The sequence below is a fragment of the Papaver somniferum genome, unplaced genomic scaffold, assembly GCF_003573695.1.
Source record: "Papaver somniferum cultivar HN1 unplaced genomic scaffold, ASM357369v1 unplaced-scaffold_10, whole genome shotgun sequence".
Classification (NCBI taxonomy): domain Eukaryota; kingdom Viridiplantae; phylum Streptophyta; class Magnoliopsida; order Ranunculales; family Papaveraceae; genus Papaver; species Papaver somniferum.
Window position 1 is genome coordinate 12,938,674 of NW_020618825.1, and position 20,379 is coordinate 12,959,052.

Consider the following 20,379-nt stretch of genomic DNA (forward strand, 5'->3'; position numbering starts at 1 on the left):
ATTACTGGGGGTGTCATACCTAGGCTGTAGCCCCCAAGAATATGGTGAAAGTCGATTACTACTAGAACACTAATTTTGGGCATGCCTAAAACTTTCAAGGCATACAAAGGACTAGTCCTAACTTGGGTGACCTTATAAGGGGTACTCTATGGGGTGGTTCAATTACCTATATGCCCTTAAATTCTCTAAATTACTAATAATCTATCCCTATCCCTAATACAAAAACCTATAATCAATAAACCAAAATCAGTTTCATATCCCTAACCCCTTCTTCTTCCTCCTCCACAACAGCCGAACCCTTCTTCTTCCTTTTTTTTCATCGTATCATCGCAGAAATTTAATCGTCGATTCGTGAAAATTTAGTTGACGATTAAACTCATCTATATAATGGTTCGCCGTAAGCCAGTATCTCGTTCTAATCGAGCGATTGAACAACCGATTGAAGAAGAAGAAGATTTAGAGAGTGAAGAAGAAACTCAAAATCAACCACAAAATCAACCGGAAGAAGAGATTGAAGAAGAACCAACTCCACAAATGATAATAAGAAGGTTAGTTTTACAAACCCATCTCGTATTTGATGTTTTTGATTGGTTTGATTGATTTAATTCGTCAAAATCATGTTTCTGCGGCGGTTACAGGGTATGGTTCGGCGCAAAACAAATCTTAGATGTGCGCCGAGCTGTTCTTGAAACTGAACCCTGAAAGTGCATTTGAACGGCTCAGCGTATATCTGAAATCCGTTTTGAGCCGAACTTGGTGACACAGAGACTTATACTTAGGATCGGCTTATTCGATGGTGTTAGTTTTGTGCCGAATATGTTTTGTGAATTTCAGAAATTTTGCATGCGCGTAGGATCGGCTTGTATGGTATTATTAGTTTTGTGCCGAATAATTGTTGTTTGAATTTTCTGAATTTTTGCATGTGTATAGGATCGGCTCATATGGTAGTACTAGTTTTGTGCCGAATAAATGTTTGAATTCATAAGTCTAGATTCGGCTTATTCGATAGTATTAGGGTTGCGCCGAATATCATTGTTAAAATTTCATAAATTTTACTAGTGTGTAGGATCGGCTTATTTATATGATATCATGTTGCGCCGAATACATGTTTGAGTTCATAATCATAGATTCGGCTTATTCGAAGGTATCGGTTGTGAGCCGAATATATATGATCGGCTAATAATTTTGCATGTGCGTAGGATCGGCTGGTATGGTAGTATTAGTTTTGTGCCGAATAATTGTTGTTTGAATTTCAGAATTTTTGCATGTGCTTAGGATCGGCTTGTATGGTTGTATTAGTTTTGCGCCGAATAAAGGTTTCGATTCATAAGTCTAGATTCGGCTTATTCGACGGTATCGGTTGTGAGCCGAATATATAGGATCGGCTAATCAAGATCACCAAAAAGTCGAGGCCAATCAAGATCACCAACAAGTCTAATTCCGAAGATGTAGTCAAAGCTTTCAAGGTTATGGTAAGAATGACTTCACTTTATACTGTTTTCATATATTAGTTATGGTAAAAATGTCTTCAACCTCATGGTTATAAGTTGTTCTCAAATGAAAAATAGGTTGCCGCGGGTAGGGAGATGTTGAAGAAAATGAAGGCCAAACTTGGTTGCAAAACAACAATGACCGTGGAAGTACAAAAATACCTCATCGACAAGTGGGATGCAATCATCAACAAAGGACAAGGACCCTAGGAACCCGAACAAAGGCCTACCACTAAGAGGTCTCGACAAGTTGGTGAAGGTACAAGCCAAGTTGGTGCTACCGTCCAACCCGGTAATGATGCGTCGGAAGATGAAGACCAAGGTGGAAGAAGAGGTGGTCGTGGAACAAAGAAGAGGGGTCGTGGTTAAATGCCCTTTTATGTACACTTTTATGGTACACTTTTTCTTATGTTTTAAGTACACTTTTATGGTGTTGCAAACACCTTTGCTTTAAGGTGCTGAACTTTGTTTTTAATGGTGCTGGGATTGGGTTATGGACACCGTCAATTTCATGTTTTAATGAATAGCTTAACAATTATGTTCCGAATTTACAGAGTTCGGCTTATCCTCTAATGTTAGTTACACGCCGAATCATTTGTCCTTCAGGTTCGGCGCATTCGATAATCACATTATGTGCCGAACTATGAACATTTATAGGTTTCGGCTTATACGATATCCTCAATATGTGCCGAACCGCGAACAATATTTTAACCCAAAAATTAACAAATTCATGTTCGGCTCAGACGATAATCATATTATGTGCCGAACCTTGAACATAAGAGGTTTCGGCTGATACGATATTCTCCATATGTGCCGAACCAGTAAATATTTCAACCCAGAAATTAAAAAATTATGTTCGGCACATACGAATTTGGATATGTAAGACGAATTAGTAATGATTCTATTCCGGACTATTTAGGATGTTGTTCGGCTTACTATGAAACTTTCATATAAGCCGAACTAGTGTCTAGTAAAAGGGTGGGAATTGGAAATTATAGGTTCGGCGCATGCAGTAAACAGATTCAGTAAGCCGAACCGTTCATCAATTGGTAGATTCGGCTCATAGATGTGAGCCGAACCTCAACCTGTTTCGCCGAACCATGATTCATAATCTAAGAAATCAGCCATTTGTGAATCATTGGTGTAGTTGATGTGTATTTTCCTAGGTTTTTTAGATGATATATGACCCTCCTCATCCTCCATTGAATCAAGAATTATAATTTTCTCACTTTCTCCTTCTCTTTCTCTCCTTCTTAACCAAACCAAAACTTTGATTTTTTTTTCCTCATATTTTTCATCTAAACAACTCTTATAATTCTGAAAATTATCTTAATATCTAAACAAAATATTTAATCACTAATCAAGATTATTAACACTAATACGTAAAGGGCAGATTTGTCATTAAAAAAAATTTGGGTTAAGGGGTTATCTGATTTTGCTATTCAACAACCTTTTTTGTCTTCATTCAGTATGCCTTGAAAGATTTTGGTTTGCCCAAAATTATGATTCTACTACTAGCGTAATTGTAAGAGGAAAAAAATTAGCCCAGGTCAAAATCATATTTAGCCCAGTAGTTGAAATATGACCCAGTATACGGCTCGCCATGTTTCCCACTAATAAGTCCCTCCCTGTACAGACAAAAAAAAAAGAAACAATCTTTTTTTTTTCTTTATCTTTCGTTTCTTTAAGTTGCTAGGTTAAAACTTGGAATCTCAAACACCCAAGCTCTCTGTTGATTATTGTCGCAGATCAAAGATTAATTTCTGGCAACCACAAGCCAATATCACTATATGATTTTCATCTTTAAGTTCATGTATTCTTTGAATCTTTGTTTAAAGGTAATTATTCTTGGGCTTATTTTTCTGTGAAAATTGATTTTTTAATCTAAAATTATATGGAACGGAGAATTGAATTGGCGTTTATAATTGGATTATTTGTATGATCATTGCTACAAGAACAATGTTCGGTGGTCTTGCATGCTCAGTTGAATTGTGTTGGGATACCAACACTCATGAGGAATATTAGTTATTTTAGGAATGAGTTTGTGTTTTCTTATTTATTATTTGCTTAGGATTCAAGCTAGGTTCTCTATTATTGGTTATGGATGTAGAATTTTAAAGATGGGATTTATGGGTCCAGGGGATTTGGTGAAATTATGTTTCCCTCGCTACATTTGGTTGTCCAAATCCCTGGAATTACGTTTCCGACGGGATTCACTTTTCCATCAAATCCTCCATATGGAGTCTGACCTCTCCCCATAAGATTTGCTGGGAAACTTATTAGGGGATTTATGGACCCTTTTTTTTTACTCCCAAACCCATATATATACAATTTTAAGATTCTTAGAGCAATGCCAAACAATACATGGACTTCAACACAAGAAAATTTTATGAATCCTAGGAATCTCAACTGAATTGCCAAACATACGAGGGATTTACATGAATCTCAGAATTTGTAATCACGTCGGATTACAAATTCTTGGAAATTGTGAATTCTGCAACCAAATCCACCATATATATATATATATATTCATAGTTTGTTCTAGGGTTTAGACATTGAAATCAATCAATATAATTAAGAGCTTTGGTTAAAACGGCGGCTAATCCCCAACTCAAAGGATTTCTATCACTTTTCTATCTTTTTGGTCTAGGTGCTTAACATTTGGTATCAGAGCCAACCTCCAGGACCCATACTCGCTCCACCGAAGGGGATACCTATAGGATGGATTAAGGTATAGAGGAACCTATATATGGGCGTAGTTGTCACCGCATTGAATATTGATAGTCGAGTGGAGCTTCCATCAGGAAAGGGATACCGCCAGGTCAATGTCGATAGAGTGGGCCAATGAGGACGTTGGGGTCTGGAAGCGTGGTTGGATGTTGGGATCCTAGTCCCACATTGGTTAGATGAGGCTTAATTGGGTAGTTTATAAGTCAATGGGTTCCCTCATCTAGTCAACCGGTTTTCGAGTTGAGTTCTATCCATGGGCTTATGACGAGTTTATGGTCGGTACCATAACATGATGTTGATGAGGCTTAATTGGGTAGTTTATAAGTCAATAGGTTTCCTCATCTAGTCAACCGGTTTTCGAGTTGAGTTCTGCCCATGGGCTTATAACGAGTTTATGATCGGTACCCTGACATTTGGTATCACAACCGGTTCTTTCTGTTCAATCTTCCGCTGCCAAAAACCAAAAAACAAAAAAAAAACGAACGATTGTTGCTGACGTTAACTATGGAAAGGCATCATTCAACGATTTAAAATAAAAAACAGAGAAGAAGACGTCTGTGACAACAAGGAAGGCTCCATCTTGGTCGGTGACTTAATTTGCCCGTTTAAAATTTTTGCTCCCGTGGTCTCTATTGATTACTTAATTAATAGTTATCAACCCACTTGCCTGGATCAAAAGATATATATATCCTCACTTACAACCTCAACATACAGTAGCCTGTATATATTAGATTTTTTCCAACAACAACCAGGTTGCTCCTGTTACCATACTATACCAGCCGTATTACTTTTGGAAGATGACGGGTGTAACCAACGCACAATTGAATGATCGTCTTGAAACTTTGAATTCTTCTTTGACGACCGTTCTTGAAGAGATGTGAACTGAGCGTGAAGATTCTAATACGAAGATTGAAACCTTCCGAGAAGCGCAAACAACTCTCCAGAACACTCAAACCAACCTCCTTATAGAACTGCAATCCATGAATCGCAACATTGGAGCTCTTATTCGCCTGCAGCAAGGTGGTGGTCACCATGAGCGACTTGATAATAATAATCGCCGCGTTAACGGTGGGGCTGTTCCAGTGATCCGAGGGGGACCTATTACTCTGAAGTTTCCTATATTTGATGGTGATGATCCAGAAGGGTGGATTTTTAAAGCTGAGCAATATTTTTCTCTTCATGGCCTAACCGACGCTCAAAAGGTACCTGTAGCTGCAACACATCTTGACGGTGATGCAAACGCATGGTATCGATGGATCAAAGACTCTTTAGGAGATTTAACGTGGGAACAGTTCTCGCGTACACTTCGTTCTCGTTTCGGTAATCGACAACATATTGATGCATGCATTACTTTATCTAAGCTGTCACAAAAAGATACTATTCGCAACCTTATTACTGTGTTTGAAAAAATATTGAATTTTGTTCATGGGATGGCCGAAGAGCATCAAATTAGTATTTTTGTTTTTGCTCTACGTGAAGATATAAGAGCAGGTGTTCAAATGCGTCGATCCATAAGCTTATCAGACGCTTTTGAATTGGCACTTCTGCAAGAAGATGCCATCAATGCAACATCAAGTTTTAAAGCTGCAAAGTCTCCAAAAAGTGCATCAACACCCGTTGTGGAAACTACGTCTACTTCAACTCCTGTTCGTCGAATTTCTAGGTTCGAGCAAGAAGAAAAGCGCAAGCAAGGTTTATGTTTCGGTTGTGACCAAGTTTATAAACCAGGTCATCACTGCCAAGGAACAGGAGAAGGCCAATTATTACTTTTTGAAGGAGCCGACGTTGATGATGTTATCGTAATGAATCATTCAACCAATTTAACTTGAGGACAAGTTGCATTTCAAGAGGCTGGGGATGTTGGGATACCAACACCGATAGGAATATTTGTTATTTTAGGAATGAGTTTGTGTTTCCTTATTTATTATTTGCTTAAAGTTCAACCTAGGTTCTCTATATAAATTCATAGTTTGTTCTAGGATTTAGGCATTGAAATCAGTCAATATAATTAAGAAAAAATTGGTGCACATGAGTAATTGCATGCAGTTTTATGGATGAAATATGTAAATTTCATTTAGCCGACAAACGTCTCAAAAGCTCGTTTACTGATTTGGGTCAAAATTGTTAATAAACCTTTCAATAGCTCTTTTGTCGATTCACATAAATCCTTAGAAACAGGGAAATGTATACAAGTTTCAGAATCACTCCTCATGTTATCAAATAAACATGATAATTTGGTCATTTTTATTGTCTGTAATATTTACTTCAATTATTTTTGATAAGGGTAGTCTGGTCATTTTCACATTCTCCATAACATTTATTGCACTTATTTTCAATAAGGGTAAAATGATCATTTTCACAGATTGTAATATTTACTTTACTCATATCTGATAAGGTTGGTCTGGTCATTTGCACAGTCTCCATAATATTTATTGCACTTATTTCCAGTAAGAGTAATATGGTCATTTTCACTGTCTGTAATATTTACTTTACTTATTTCCGATAAGGATAGTCTAGCATTTTAACAGTCTCCATAATATTTATTGCACTTATTTCCAGTAAGGGTAAAATAGTCATTTTCACAGTCTGTAATATTTACTTTTCTTATTTTTTGTAAGGGTAGTTTGGTCATTTTTAATGTCTCCGTGATATTTATTGCACTTGTATCCAGTAAGGGTAATATGGTCATTTTCACAATCTGTAATATTTACTTTACATATTTCCGATAAGGGTAGTCTGGTCATTTTCACAGTTTCCATAACACTTATTGCACTTATTTCCAGTAAGGGTAAAATGGTCATTTTTACAGACTGTAATATTTACTTTACTCATATCCGATAAGGGTGGTCTAGTCATTTTCACAGTCTCCATAATATTTATTGCACTTATTTCCAGTAAGGGTAAAATGGTCTTTTGCACAGTCTGTAATATTTACTTTACTTATTTCCGCTAAGGATAGTCTGGTCATTTTGACAATCTCCATAATATTTATTGCACTAATTTCCAGTAAGGGTAAAATAATCATTTTCACAGTATGTAATATTTACTTTACTTATTTTGATAAGGGTAGTCTGGTCATTTTCACTGTCTCCATGATATTTATTGCACTAATTTCTAGTAAGGGTAATTTGGTCAGTTTCATTGTCTGTAATATTTACTTTTACTTATTTCCGATAAGGATAGTCTAATCATTTTGACAGTCTCCATGATATTTATTGCACTAATTTTTAGTAAGGGTAATGTGGTCATTTTCACAGTCTGTAATATTTTGTTTACTTATTTCCAATAAGGGTAGTTTGGTCATTTTGACAGTCTCCATAATATTTATTGCACTTATTTCCAGTAAGGGTAAAATAACCATTTTCACAGTCTAAAATATTTACTTTGCTTATTTTTTATAAAGGTAGTTTGGTCATTTTCACTATCTCTGTGATATTTATTGCACTTATTTCCAGTAAGGGTAATATGGTCATTTTTACAATTTACAGTATTTACATTACTTATTTTCGATAAGGGTAGTATGGTCATTTTCACTATCTCCATGTATTTATTGCACTAATTTCTAGTAAGGGTACTATGGTGATTTTCACTGTTTGTACTATTTACTTACTTATTTCCGATAAGGGTAATATGGTCATCTTCACAATCCATAATATTTACTTTACTTATTTCCGATAAGGATACTCTGGTCATTTTGACAATCTCCATAATATTTACTGCACTTATTTCCAGTAAGGGTAAAATAGTCATTTTCACATTATGTAATATTTACTTTACTTATTTTTGATAAGGGTAGTCTGGTCATTTTCACTGTCTTCATGATATTCATTGCACTAATTTCTAGTAAGAATAACTTGGTCAATTTCATTGTTTGTAATATTTACTTTACTTATTTTTGATAAGGATAGTCTGGTCATTTTCACAGTCTCCATAATATTTATTGCACTAATTTCAGTAAGGGTAATATGGACATTTTCACAATCTGTAATATTTACATTACTTATTTCCGATAAGGGTAGTATGGTCATTTTCACTGTCTCCAAGATATTTAATGCACTAATTTCTAGTAAGGGTAATATGGTTATTTTCACTGTCTGTACTATTCACTTTACTTATTTCCGACAAAAGGTAATATGGTCATTTTCACAATCTGTAATATTTACTTTATTTATTTCCGATAAAGGTAGTCTGGTCATTTTCACTCTAGTAATCTTTGAAACTGGGATGTTCAAATATAATAAATTTCATCTTCAGTTCACCCGAATGAGAAACTCAGGTCCAACCCTAGTAATCTTTGAACCTGTGATGTTCAAATTTGATAAATTTCATCTTCAGTTCACTCGAATGAGAAACTCAGGTCAAACTCTAGTAATCTTTGAACCTGGGATGTTCCAATCTAATAAATTTCGTCTCCAGTTCATCCGAACGAAAAACTCAAGTCTAACTCTAGTAAACTTTGAACCTGTGTTGTTCAATTCTGATATATTTCGTCTGCAGTTCATCCGAACGAGAAACTCAAGTCTAACTCTAGTAGTCTTTGAACCTGTGTTGTTCAATTCTGATATATTTCGTCTTTAGTTCATCCGAACGAGAAACTCAAGTCTAACTCTACTAATCTTTGAACCTGTGTCGTTCAATTCTGATAAATTTCGTCTTCAGTTCATCCGAACGAGAAACTCAAGGGTAAAATTATTTTTGATAAGGGTAGTCTGGTCATTTTCACATTCTCCGTAACATTTATTGCACTTATTTCCAATAAGGGTAAAATGATCATTTTCACAGATTGTAATATTTACTTTACTCATATCTGATAAGGTTGGTCTGGTCATTTTCACAGTCTCCATAATATTTATTGCACTTATTTCCAGTATGAGTAATATGGTCATTTTCACTGTCTGTAATATTTACTTTACTTATTTCCGATAAGGATAGTCTAGCATTTTAACAGTCTCCATAATATTTATTGCACTTATTTCCAGTAAGGGTAAAATAGTCATTTTCACAGTCTGTAATATTTACTTTTCTTATTTTTTGTAAGGTTAGTTTGGTCATTTTTAATGTCTCCGTGATATTTATTGCACTTGTATCCAGTAAGGGTAATATGGTCATTTTCACAATCTGTAATATTTACTTCACATATTTCCGATAAGGGTAGTCTGGTCATTTTCACAGTTTCCATAACACTTATTGCACTTATTTCCAGTAAGGGTAAAATGGTCATTTTCACAGACTGTAATATTTACTTTACTTATATCCGATAAGGGTGGTCTAGTCATTTTCACAGTCTCCATAATATTTATTGCACTTATTTCCAGTCAGGGTAAAATGGTCTTTTGCACAGTCTGTAATATTTACTTTACTTATTTCCGCTAAGGATAGTCTGGTCATTTTGACAATCTCCATAATATTTATTGCACTAATTTCCAGTAAGGGTAAAATAATCATTTTCACAGAATGTAATATTTACTTTACTTATTTTGATAAGGGTAGTCTGGTCATTTTCACTGTCTCCATGATATTTATTGCACTAATTTCTAGTAAGGGTAATTTGGTCAATTTCATTGTCTGTAATATTTACTTTTACTTATTTCCGATAAGGATAGTCTAATCATTTTGACAGTCTCCATGATATTTATTGCACTAATTTTTAGTAAGGGTAATGTGGTCATTTTCACAGTCTGTAATATTTTGTTTACTTATTTCCAATAAGGGTAGTTTGGTCATTTTGACAGTCTCCATAATATTTATTGCACTTATTTCCAGTAAGGGTAAAATAACCATTTTCACAGTCTGAAATATTTACTTTGCTTATTTTTTATAAAGGTAGTTTGGTCATTTTCACTATCTCTGTGATATTTATTGCACTTATTTCCTGTAAGGGTAATATGGTCATTTTTACAATTTGCAGTATTTACATTACTTATTTTCGGTAAGGGTAGTATGGTCATTTTCACTATCTCCATGTATTTATTGCACTAATTTCTAGTATGGGTACTATGGTGATTTTCACTGTTTGTACTATTTACTTACTTATTTCCGATAAGGGTAATATGGTCATCTTCACAATCTATAATATTTACTTTACTTATTTCCGATAAGGATACTCTGGTCATTTTGACAATCTCCATAATATTTACTGCACTTATTTCCAGTAAGGGTAAAATAGTCATTTTCACATTATGTAATATTTACTTTACTTATTTTTGATAAGGGTAGTCTGGTCATTTTCACTGTCTTCATGATATTCATTGCACTAATTTCTAGTAAGAATAACTTGGTCAATTTCATTGTTTGTAATATTTACTTTACTTATTTTTGATAAGGATAGTCTGGTCATTTTCACAGTCTCCATAATATTTATTGCACTAATTTCAGTAAGGGTAATATGGTCATTTTCATAATCTGTAATATTTACATTACTTATTTCCGATAAGGGTAGTATGGTCATTTTCACTGTCTCCAAGATATTTAATGCACTAATTTCTAGTAAGGGTAATATGGTTATTTTCACTGTCTGTACTATTCACTTTACTTATTTCCGACAAAAGATAATATGGTCATTTTCACAATCTGTAATATTTATTTTACTTATTTCCGATAAAGGTAGTCTGGTCATTTTCACTCTAGTAATCTTTGAAACTGGGATGTTCAAATATAATAAATTTCATCTTCAGTTCACCCGAATGAGAAACTCAGGTCCAACCCTAGTAATCTTTGAACCTGGGATGTTCAAATTTGATAAATTTCATCTTCAGTTCACTCGAATGAGAAACTCAGGTCAAACTCTAGTAATCTTTGAACCTGGGATGTTCCAATCTAATATATTTCGTCTCCAGTTCATCCGAACGAAAAACTCAAGTCTAACTCTAGTAAACTTTGAACCTGTATTGTTCAATTCTGATATATTTCGTCTGCAGTTCATCCGAACGAGAAACTCAAGTCTAACTCTAGTAGTCTTTAAACCTGTGTTGTTCAATTCTGATATATTTCGTCTTTAGTTCATCTGAACGAGAAACTCAAGTCTAACTCTACTAATCTTTGAACCTGTGTCGTTCAATTCTGATAAATTTCGTCTTCAGTTCATCCGAACAAGAAACTCAAGTCTAATTCTAGTAATATTTGAACCTGTGTTTATCAATTCTGATATATTTCGTGTTTAGTTCATCCGAACGAGAAACTCAAGTCTAAGTCTACTAATCTTTGAACATGTGTCGTTCAATTCTGATATATTTCGTCTTCCGTTCATCCGAACGAGAAACTCAAGTCTAACTCTAGTATTCTTTGAACCTGTGTTTATCAATTCTGATATATTTCATGTTTAGTTCATCCGAACGAGAAACTCAAGTCTAAATCTACTAATCTTTGAACTAGTGTCGTTGAATTCTGATATATTTCGTCTGCAGTTCATCTGACGAGAAACTCAAGTCTAACTCTAGTAGTCTTTGAACCTGTGTTGTTCAATTCTGATATATTTCGTCTTCAGTTCATTCGAACGAGAAACTCAAGTATAACTCCACTAATCTTTGAACATGTGTTGTTCAAATCTGATATATTTCCTCTCCAGTTCATCCGAATGAGAAACTCATGTCTAACTCTGGTAATCGTCGAACCTAGGATGTTCGGATATGATATATTTCGTCTCCAGTTCATCCGAATGAGAAACTCAGGTCTAACTCTAGCAATCTTCAAACCTGGGATGTTCAAATATGATATATTTTCTCTCTAGTTCATCCGAATGAGAAAATCAGGTCTAACTCTAGTAATCTTCAAACCTGGGATGTCCCAATCTGATATATTTCCTCTCTCAAGTTCATCTGAATGAGAAAATCAGGTCTAACTCTAGTAATCTTCAAACCTGGGATGTTCCAATCTAATATATTTCCTCTCCAGTTCATCCGAATGAGAAACTCAGGTCTAACTCTAGTAATCTTTGAACCTGGGATGTTCTAATCTGATATTTTCCTCTGCAGTTCATCCGAATGAGAAACTCAGGTCTAACTCTAGTAATCTTCGAACGATGAATGTTCAAATCTGATATATATTTCCTCTTCAGTTCATTTGAATGAGAAATTCGGGTCTAACTCTAGTAATCTTTGAACTCGGGATGTTCCAATCTAATATATTTCGTCTCCAGTTCATCCGAATGAGAAATTTAGGTCTAACTCTAGTAATTTTGGAACCTGGGATGTTCAAATCTAATATATTTCCTCTATAGTCATCCGAATGAGAAACTTAGGTCCAACTCTACTATTCTTCGAATCGGGGATGTTCAAATCATATATATTTCCTCTTTTGTTCTTCCGCATGAGAAACTCATGTCTAACTCTAGTAATCTTTGAACCTAGGATGTTCCAATCTGATATATTTCCCTCTTCAATTCATCCGAATGAGAAACTCAAGTCTAACTCTAGTGATATCCGAACCCCGAGTCTATCTCTGTTAGTGCTTGATTTATCCTTTTCATCCTTATTTTATTTTGTAAATGACAAAAATTACCCTTAAAATATATATACAATCAATTTTTTATTTCATATATTTATTCTTTAAATATTATTATATTTTATTTTCATTTCATTTAATTTGTCAAAAATAAAAATAAAAATAAAAATAAATTAATAATTACTTAATTTTATTTTGATTTTTTGTTTGAAAATTAGATATAAAAAATGGTTAATTAAAATAATTTTTTTTAACAATTATAATAATAGTAACAATAGGGACAATTAGTAAATTCAATATTTAATATATTTATATTTAAATTTTAAAGTTCGGCCAAGTATTTGTTCACTAACCATCGCGAATACAATTTATTAGAAATGTAAGTTTTCTCCATATTCTTTCAATCTTAAAAAAATTAATATTAAAAAAAACTAATATTCTTTCACGAATACAATTTATTTAATAGTAAAAAATTAATTATTTTTAAACCCAAAAAAATTGAATAAAACTATTTTCAGGGATATGTCTGTTTTTGTCATTTGCCACAACAACAATGGTTGAATCTGATCTTTTACCAAACACACTTTGATTGCTATTTTAATCAACTTTAACTTTAATTAATATTTTACCAAACGTCTAACTGTTTTTTTTTCTCACAGCACAGTACAACAACGCACAGCAGAAAAGTGCTTCTATAAAAGCCGCAGATATACCAAACTAAACTACTAACAAACTTCTTTTCAAAAAAAAAGCAAGATTTTTGTTAGAGGAAGAGCAAAAATGGATCCGAGGAGTGTAAAAATCGTTGTTGACTTATAATCACAACCGGTTTAATATATTTGTATAAATCGGACAGAACTATCCTCACAAAATTTTAAGCACGCTTATTACTCGTTCCTAACTATATACCTTTCAAACTTGAACTCCCATTAATGGCCACCAGTTTTATTCTTGCCATTGTTTTTCCATTCAAATCTAAAACGGAACCTAGAGATAATTTGTGCATTTAATCCGTAACTGTTCAAAAGGAAGCCTTAGTCGTATCATTCTTAATTGCAGGGATTAATTGAGAAAGTTAGCTTTTAAATGTGAGATAAATACGGGTAGGTTAATATCTTATCTCTAAGTTAATCAAGACAAAACCCTCATTCAAGCAGATGCAAGATGTAATACTAGAAATAAAAATAATATTAAACAATCACTTTATTTTAGTTTGATTTTTGTTTGAAAATTATATATATATATATTAAAAAGTGGTTAAGTAAAATATTTTCTTTTAGCAATCATAATAATAATAATGAAAATTAGTAAATTTGATATTATATATATTTATATTTAATAGTAAAAAATTAATTATTTTTAAACTAATAAAATTGAATAAAACAATTTTCAGAAATGTCTGTTTTTGTCATTTGCTATAACAACAATGGTTGAATCTGATATTTTAGCAAACACATTTTGATTTCTTTTTTAATCAGCTTTAACTTTGATTAATTTTTTACCAAACATCTAACTGCTTTTTTTTTCACATCACAGCACAACAACGCACAGCAGAAAAGTGCTTTTACAAAAGCTGGAGCAATACCAAAACTAAGTCTAAGTCATAAAATGCCTCATAATTATAAAAACAAGGACAGCTGTTCAATTATTTTGGTTTTGGACACATGGTTGGATATTAACCCTTAGATCTGTAAAAACCAATCAAATTGGTGTGGTACGCAATAGTCATCTAGCTCTGGTGCGCTGTAACAGAAGGGTGAAAACCGAATCCTTATCTGATTCTTCTTCTCCGCCTCCTCTCCCTCAACCTTTCCATCTTTTTTTTTCCGAAACCAAACTCTGTTATTCTCTTTGTAAATCCAATATCAATCAGAGCAAACCTTAATCTTTCTCACTAGAAACCCTTAGACACCTCTACGAAAACCAGAAATAGAAGAAGTTTCTATGGTGAATCTACTATAAATAAAACCCTAAGTAAAAATTGTTTGAAGAGGAGTCCCTGATTCCGTTATAGAGCAGAAATAATTTATCAATCAGCAAGAGAACTTAGTTCAACTTGGTGAATATCGACTTAAGGTTAGCGTCTTTTTGTAAATACTTAACTTTTCGTAGAATCCTAGTTGATTTTGCTCATCGATTTGATTTCGTGATGTTGTTTGTACTGTGCAGGAAAATGAAAACTTGCTGTTTCGGACTTGCTTAAGGATTCTGTGAAGAAATCATCGTTTTGTACTGTCTGTTCCTTCTCTTCATTTTTTTTTTTAAATCTAGGGTTTGTACCCATTTTTTCATTCTCATTTTCAAATTGGGATGATGGAGACAGGGCCGGCGTTGAGATTTTACTTCCCCGAAGTAAAGGTAAAATTGTTGCCCCCTCATGGTCGGCTCTGCTTGCGCATCAAATGAGTTTTCACCAAGTTGGCAACTAGAGCTTGTTATGGATTCTTCTTACCTCTTTCCCATTAGTAGAAAAAGTTTAGAGAATAAGTTCTGAGAAGCGAACCAAGAGTAGATAGCTTAAAAACGAAACATGCAAACTGGTGGAACAAACATAACTTGATACTTGTATGCGGAAAGGGTACAAAGATTCTTTCGGTAAATTTGGCTGTCAAAAGAGAGAAATTATTGGGGTAAGAGACAAAGGGAAGAGACTGTTATGTGAAGTAGATCCATGTGTTCATCTCCGCAGTTTACCTTTATCGGCATCAGTTACCTCACCTTGCACAAAGAGGAAATATTCAAAATAGGTATAGTTCAACGGTAAAAAACACATTTCAAATCATTTTGATTGAATTATTGAAGTTTTTGTCCCATTTTGAATTGATTGAAGATTTTGTGCCAAAAATGGGTTTGAAGTTTCTTCCCTAGAAATGCAAAAGATTAAGTAGACAAAAAATCATGATTATTATGCTTACACTTGTATAAATGATAATCTACTCATTGATTAATCCTACTAAGTACTAGTAATGAAATTAGAGTTGGTGCTGTTGAGGAAGAAACAGTACTGGTCAAGAGAGAGAACGATATAGATTTTTTTTCTTGTTTCTGATTAGTTTTTGAACTACATATTAACATAGACCACCACTGAAGTAATTACTTACTTGTGTGCTGCCCATGAATCTTTCAGGATATATCATATATGTCTGATATTTCATTTCCAATCACAATTTAGATTATTTTTCTCATTTTCTGTCACATAAACTACGCTTGAAATTTGAAATTTGTTGCCCCACTACACGTGCTGCCCCGAAGTAAGGCTTTGCCAGCCTTGCCTCAGGACCGGCCGTGGATGTAGATTTGTATGTACGAAGATGGTATGCTAATACCATATCTTTTTTTCTCCGTTCTTTCCCCTTTCAGTTCTTTACATCAGTACCTCAAAGAGAACTCTAGGATGATATCTGTTGCTAGATAGGCCTGAGATGAATGTATACGGTGATGTTTATCCCACTAAGAATGCTAGTGTGGTAAGAATGAACTTGTAGATCTGTTTCTCTTATATTCTTGTTTTTTTGTGCTTGATAGTTACCAAAAGATTTCAATTCTTTCAATTCTGTGATGTATAGGTATAGCTATAACTGATGACCCAAATTGCTGGGGCTTGTATGTTTTATTTAAGTTTAATTTTTGATGTCATCTATGAATCTGTGATTATCTAGCTAGTTAGGCAAATTAGTTGATGGGAATTGGATGTTATGTTATTAGTGTTGATTGATTGAGAATTTTGAAATGAACCAAAAGATATCACAGACTTTCTATACTTGTGACTTGTCACCAGGATGACGGGAATAAAAATTATGAGGTGAATGTTTCTCCATTCTCCATCAGTATTCATATCACAGACTTTCTATACTTGTGACTTGTCACCAGGATGACAGGAATAAAAATTATGAGGTGAATGTTTCTCCATTCTCCATCAGTATTCATTTTGTTGGTTGTTTTTCAATTTTTTTTGAAGGATTTCACAAATGCGCGTTTGTATAATATGATTCTGGTAGAAAACAAGAATGAATTCTCACTTGTGTGCATCCAGTTTGTATTTTGAATTGAATTCTTAAGCATAGTCTTGTTTAGTTTATTGTGCTATGGTAAACTTGAGAAGTCTTGATGCTACAAGTTGGTTGCGTAGAGTAGCAGTATGAAGTCCTATGTCTTTTTAATAGCTGTCTGGGTAACACCAACTGTGATGTCTGTCAGTGTTTTATTATATTTTGTATCTGTGTTGTCAATATGCCAAGCATCGTAATAATTTGCACCGCTCGTTTTTCTTTTCCAAGTGCCCATCATTTTTTTCCAAGCCCCCCTAGTCTTCAATCCTGGTTCCACCACTGTTGGTACTGGAGATGGAAACCTAATTGTATTGGGTTCTGTGATTTGCAGGGACACTCTTGCAGCTGAAGCTACTTGTGCCTAGATCTGGGTGTAAAGGTATATTTTTTACTGAGCTTGTTTATATAATGTTAGCCTTGTGAATGGTCTAACCGTATGGTGTGTTGTTGAATAGGTTGAATGACACTGTTAGAGAGGAAAGTGAGAAAATGATGCAATGGAGGTAGCTTTTGAACTGGTAGTCACTTGTAGGCTTATATTGATTTTTGAACTCAGTTCTTTTATCTCTTGCAAGGAAAGATCAGTATAGCTTTGATAATCTTTGATTTTTGGCCTGCAACATCACAGGTTCATAACGTCTTGCACAGATAAGACAAACTTGTGTGGTTGAAATGGGGTATTCGAGTAAGCACTGGGAGGTCAATTTAGCTGCTGAAAACCCCTGTAGCTTTGAGAACCTGTATGAGGCACTAACTTTGCAAATAATGCTATGCGAGGCCCGAGGGGTTAGATTTTAGTGTGGGTCTGCACCCAATGATGCAAGCCTGCTTGCTCTTGGCATGTATTGGGAGTCTGCTGGAATATCTAAGAAGTATGGTTTGATTTTTATTTTTTACTTTTCATGTATATCTTGTGGGTTTTGTCAATATTGGTATGTGAACTAATTTCTCGGACCATTTTTTTGTTTGTAGGAATCATGACGAGAAGAATGAAGTCTCAAGAGAGCTTGTAATCTTGTTGAGCCTGTGTCAAGGTATACTTGCAGCTGATTTCGTTGTCACTGTCGACTTCTTAAATAATAATCCTCAGATTGATCTTGATATTTACTAAATACATTTCACCATTCTAGAAGACAGGGATACCTTACAGGGTAGTTAGGCATAGATTTCAGGGTAGCACTTGGAACAAAATGAATAATTTGTATACATAATTCACATTTCACTCTTGCTAGCAAGACTCTGGTGTCATGAAATTCTAGATTTACAGCTTCTCTTTGCACTTTTCTGAATTATTTATCAAGGTTTATGTTCTGATACATGAAGGTTTATGTGAGGTATACTCGAATGAATGAAGATATGTTTCTGCTTGCTGTATGTTTTATATATATGTTGCTTGGTATAGTCTAAAATGTCTATAATAAGAATCTAATAAGTGGGTAAAATGCGTAGCAATTTTTAGCCATAAGAAGTTCGATGTCCGGTACAAGGATCAGCCATAAGAAGCTGTTAAAGTAAAACCCAGAATGTGTTAAAAGTGCTTCAACTAATCTTCTCATTGAGAAAAATCTTGCATGTACCATCCTGTTTTGCTAGAATTCATGAGGTAAATAAAGTATCTTGATTTGGTATGATGCTTTTGTGTTTGGTAAAGTAAATGACAACGGGGAAGATAAAAATGCAGGACACGAGTCTTGTTTTCTAAACAAGATTATGTGATGTAGCTAATTCAAATAAGTTTTATTTTATGTTTCTCGTGTGTTGTAAATTCAGTAGTAACCCATTTTCAGTTGTGATTCTAGGTTTCTTCCATTATGCTGGACCTCTTTATTAGTTATTGCTGTGGGGTTGAGATGTTTCTAGACTTTAAAACATTATATGAGACACATAACCTCTTATAAGTATGCCTGTGTTATAATCTAATAGTGTAGCCTAAAATGATATTTTTGTCTTTCTCTTTGTTGTTTGAATCATGCCAGGGGTTTGTTTAAGGGGCTGCAATTGAGGAGCTGTGTATTTTTCCTCTTCAACTTTCAACATTTCCGTCCTTAACATGTTCAATTTTTATTGTTGGTCTGGTCACGCGTATTTTGATGCCAAAGACGGAATTACTTGGAATGATAACTTTGTTTAAACTCGAAATATGGTATGATTACAAATCATTCTGATTCATTTGTGTATTTTTCTTCTCTTGCAACTTCTTGTATCATTGTGGTCCACAGTTGTCTGTTGAGAAGTATTAAACTGTGAATTACATTTTCTTGGAACTGTCAGGGGATTGGTTCTGAACCTCACCTGAACAAGTTGTACATAGCACACATAATTTCTTCATTTCTGAATCTAGAGCCTAGAAAGCTAAGCAAGAGTTTACCTTCTCTGCTTGTGGCTTTTTTGCTAATTCCTGTGTAGTACCACCTGTAAATATTATTACGTGCAAGTTTCTGAGAAGTGTATATTCTGCCTATTGCAGGTATCCTTTTATTCATTGGGGTTCATGTTCAAGCATGCCTAGGGCTGCACATGGGTCGGTTTGGGTCGGGTTTGGCCTCACCCACCACCCAACCCACTGATGGTGGGTAGCAGAAGTTGTCACCCACAACCAACCCAACATAACAATGGGTCGGTTTTCACCCGACCCACATTATAATGGGTTGGGTCGGGTGGGTGGTGGGTTACCCACCGTAAAATACACATTACAGTTACATTGCATCAAAAAAAAAAGTTACAGACTTACCTAAAACTCTTACATATGACAATTAAAGAACTGACCCCAAGTCAAGTGTAAACAAATGATAATTATAATCCAGAGAAGTAAGAAGTTGGTGCAAAGTGCATACAAGGTACAAGAAATGAGCTCAATTGTTCGAAGCTCAGAAGATAAAAGACTATTCAAGGAAGTGATTGAAGAAGTGAAGACTGAAGTGAAGTTAGCGATTTAGGTTTAGGCATTATATATCACTACTTCAACGGCTATGATTCATCTAGGATAGGTCATCTAAGGGTTAATATTAACTAAGAAATATTTAGGTGGGTAGGTGGGTTGGGTCGGGTGAGGGAAGCTTTGACCCATAGTCGACCCACAATACTATGGGTTTTGATGTTGTGACCCATAGTCGACCCGCTCCTAGGTGGGTTGGGTCGGGTGTGGGTAATTTCAGGTGGGTGTGGGTTGGGTCGGTGGGTTGGGTCGGGTTTGTGCAGTCCTAAGCATGCCATTTCTTCCAAGATGGATGTGCTGAGTTTGAGTATCAGAGGCCCCAATACTCGGGGTTTTCTTTCTGTTGAGAAGAAGGTAAACATTTTGTGGATAGCTTACTTGGTTTTGCTTAAAATAGTAGAATTATCGTTTCTGAAAGATCTTGATAACTTGGTCTATTATTTCGGTTTCTTTGTGTTCCACGTTGCCATTGTTAAATTGTTATATGAACTAATTAATCTCTCAGCGTGTTTTGTGCAGGATTCATGAAGAAAATGATATCTCAAGATCTTAAGGAGTGTAGGTAATAACGGGTAGATTGCAAATTGAGATTGAGAAATGTATGCATTGCAGGTCTGTGTTTCTGGTTAGATTGCAGCCTGGAACTCCGGCAGGTTCAGGGTGATCCCTCAAGTGAGAAATGTATGCATTGTGGGTCTGTGTTTCTGGTTAGATTGTAGCCTGGAACTCCGGCAGG

General features: G+C 34.7%; 1 long non-coding RNA gene across 8 annotated transcripts; it reads left to right on the forward strand.

Annotated features, from left to right (window-relative positions):
- The first annotated feature begins 14,481 nt into the window (after positions 1-14,481).
- Positions 14,482-19,310, forward strand: LOC113325950. 8 transcript variants are annotated; one of them, XR_003348195.1, is made up of 9 exons: positions 14,482-14,735; positions 14,829-15,406; positions 16,438-16,553; positions 17,040-17,087; positions 17,164-17,226; positions 17,337-17,580; positions 17,681-17,742; positions 18,685-18,851; positions 19,176-19,310. It is a non-coding gene; the product is annotated as an uncharacterized LOC113325950 (long non-coding RNA). The 8 variants fall into 8 exon arrangements; XR_003348194.1 differs by lacking the exon at positions 19,176-19,310 and adding an exon at positions 16,020-16,126 and having other exon boundaries at positions 18,685-19,150; XR_003348199.1 differs by lacking the exon at positions 19,176-19,310 and having other exon boundaries at positions 14,829-14,893; positions 14,983-15,406; positions 18,685-19,150.
- Positions 19,311-20,379: the final 1,069 nt, after the last annotated feature.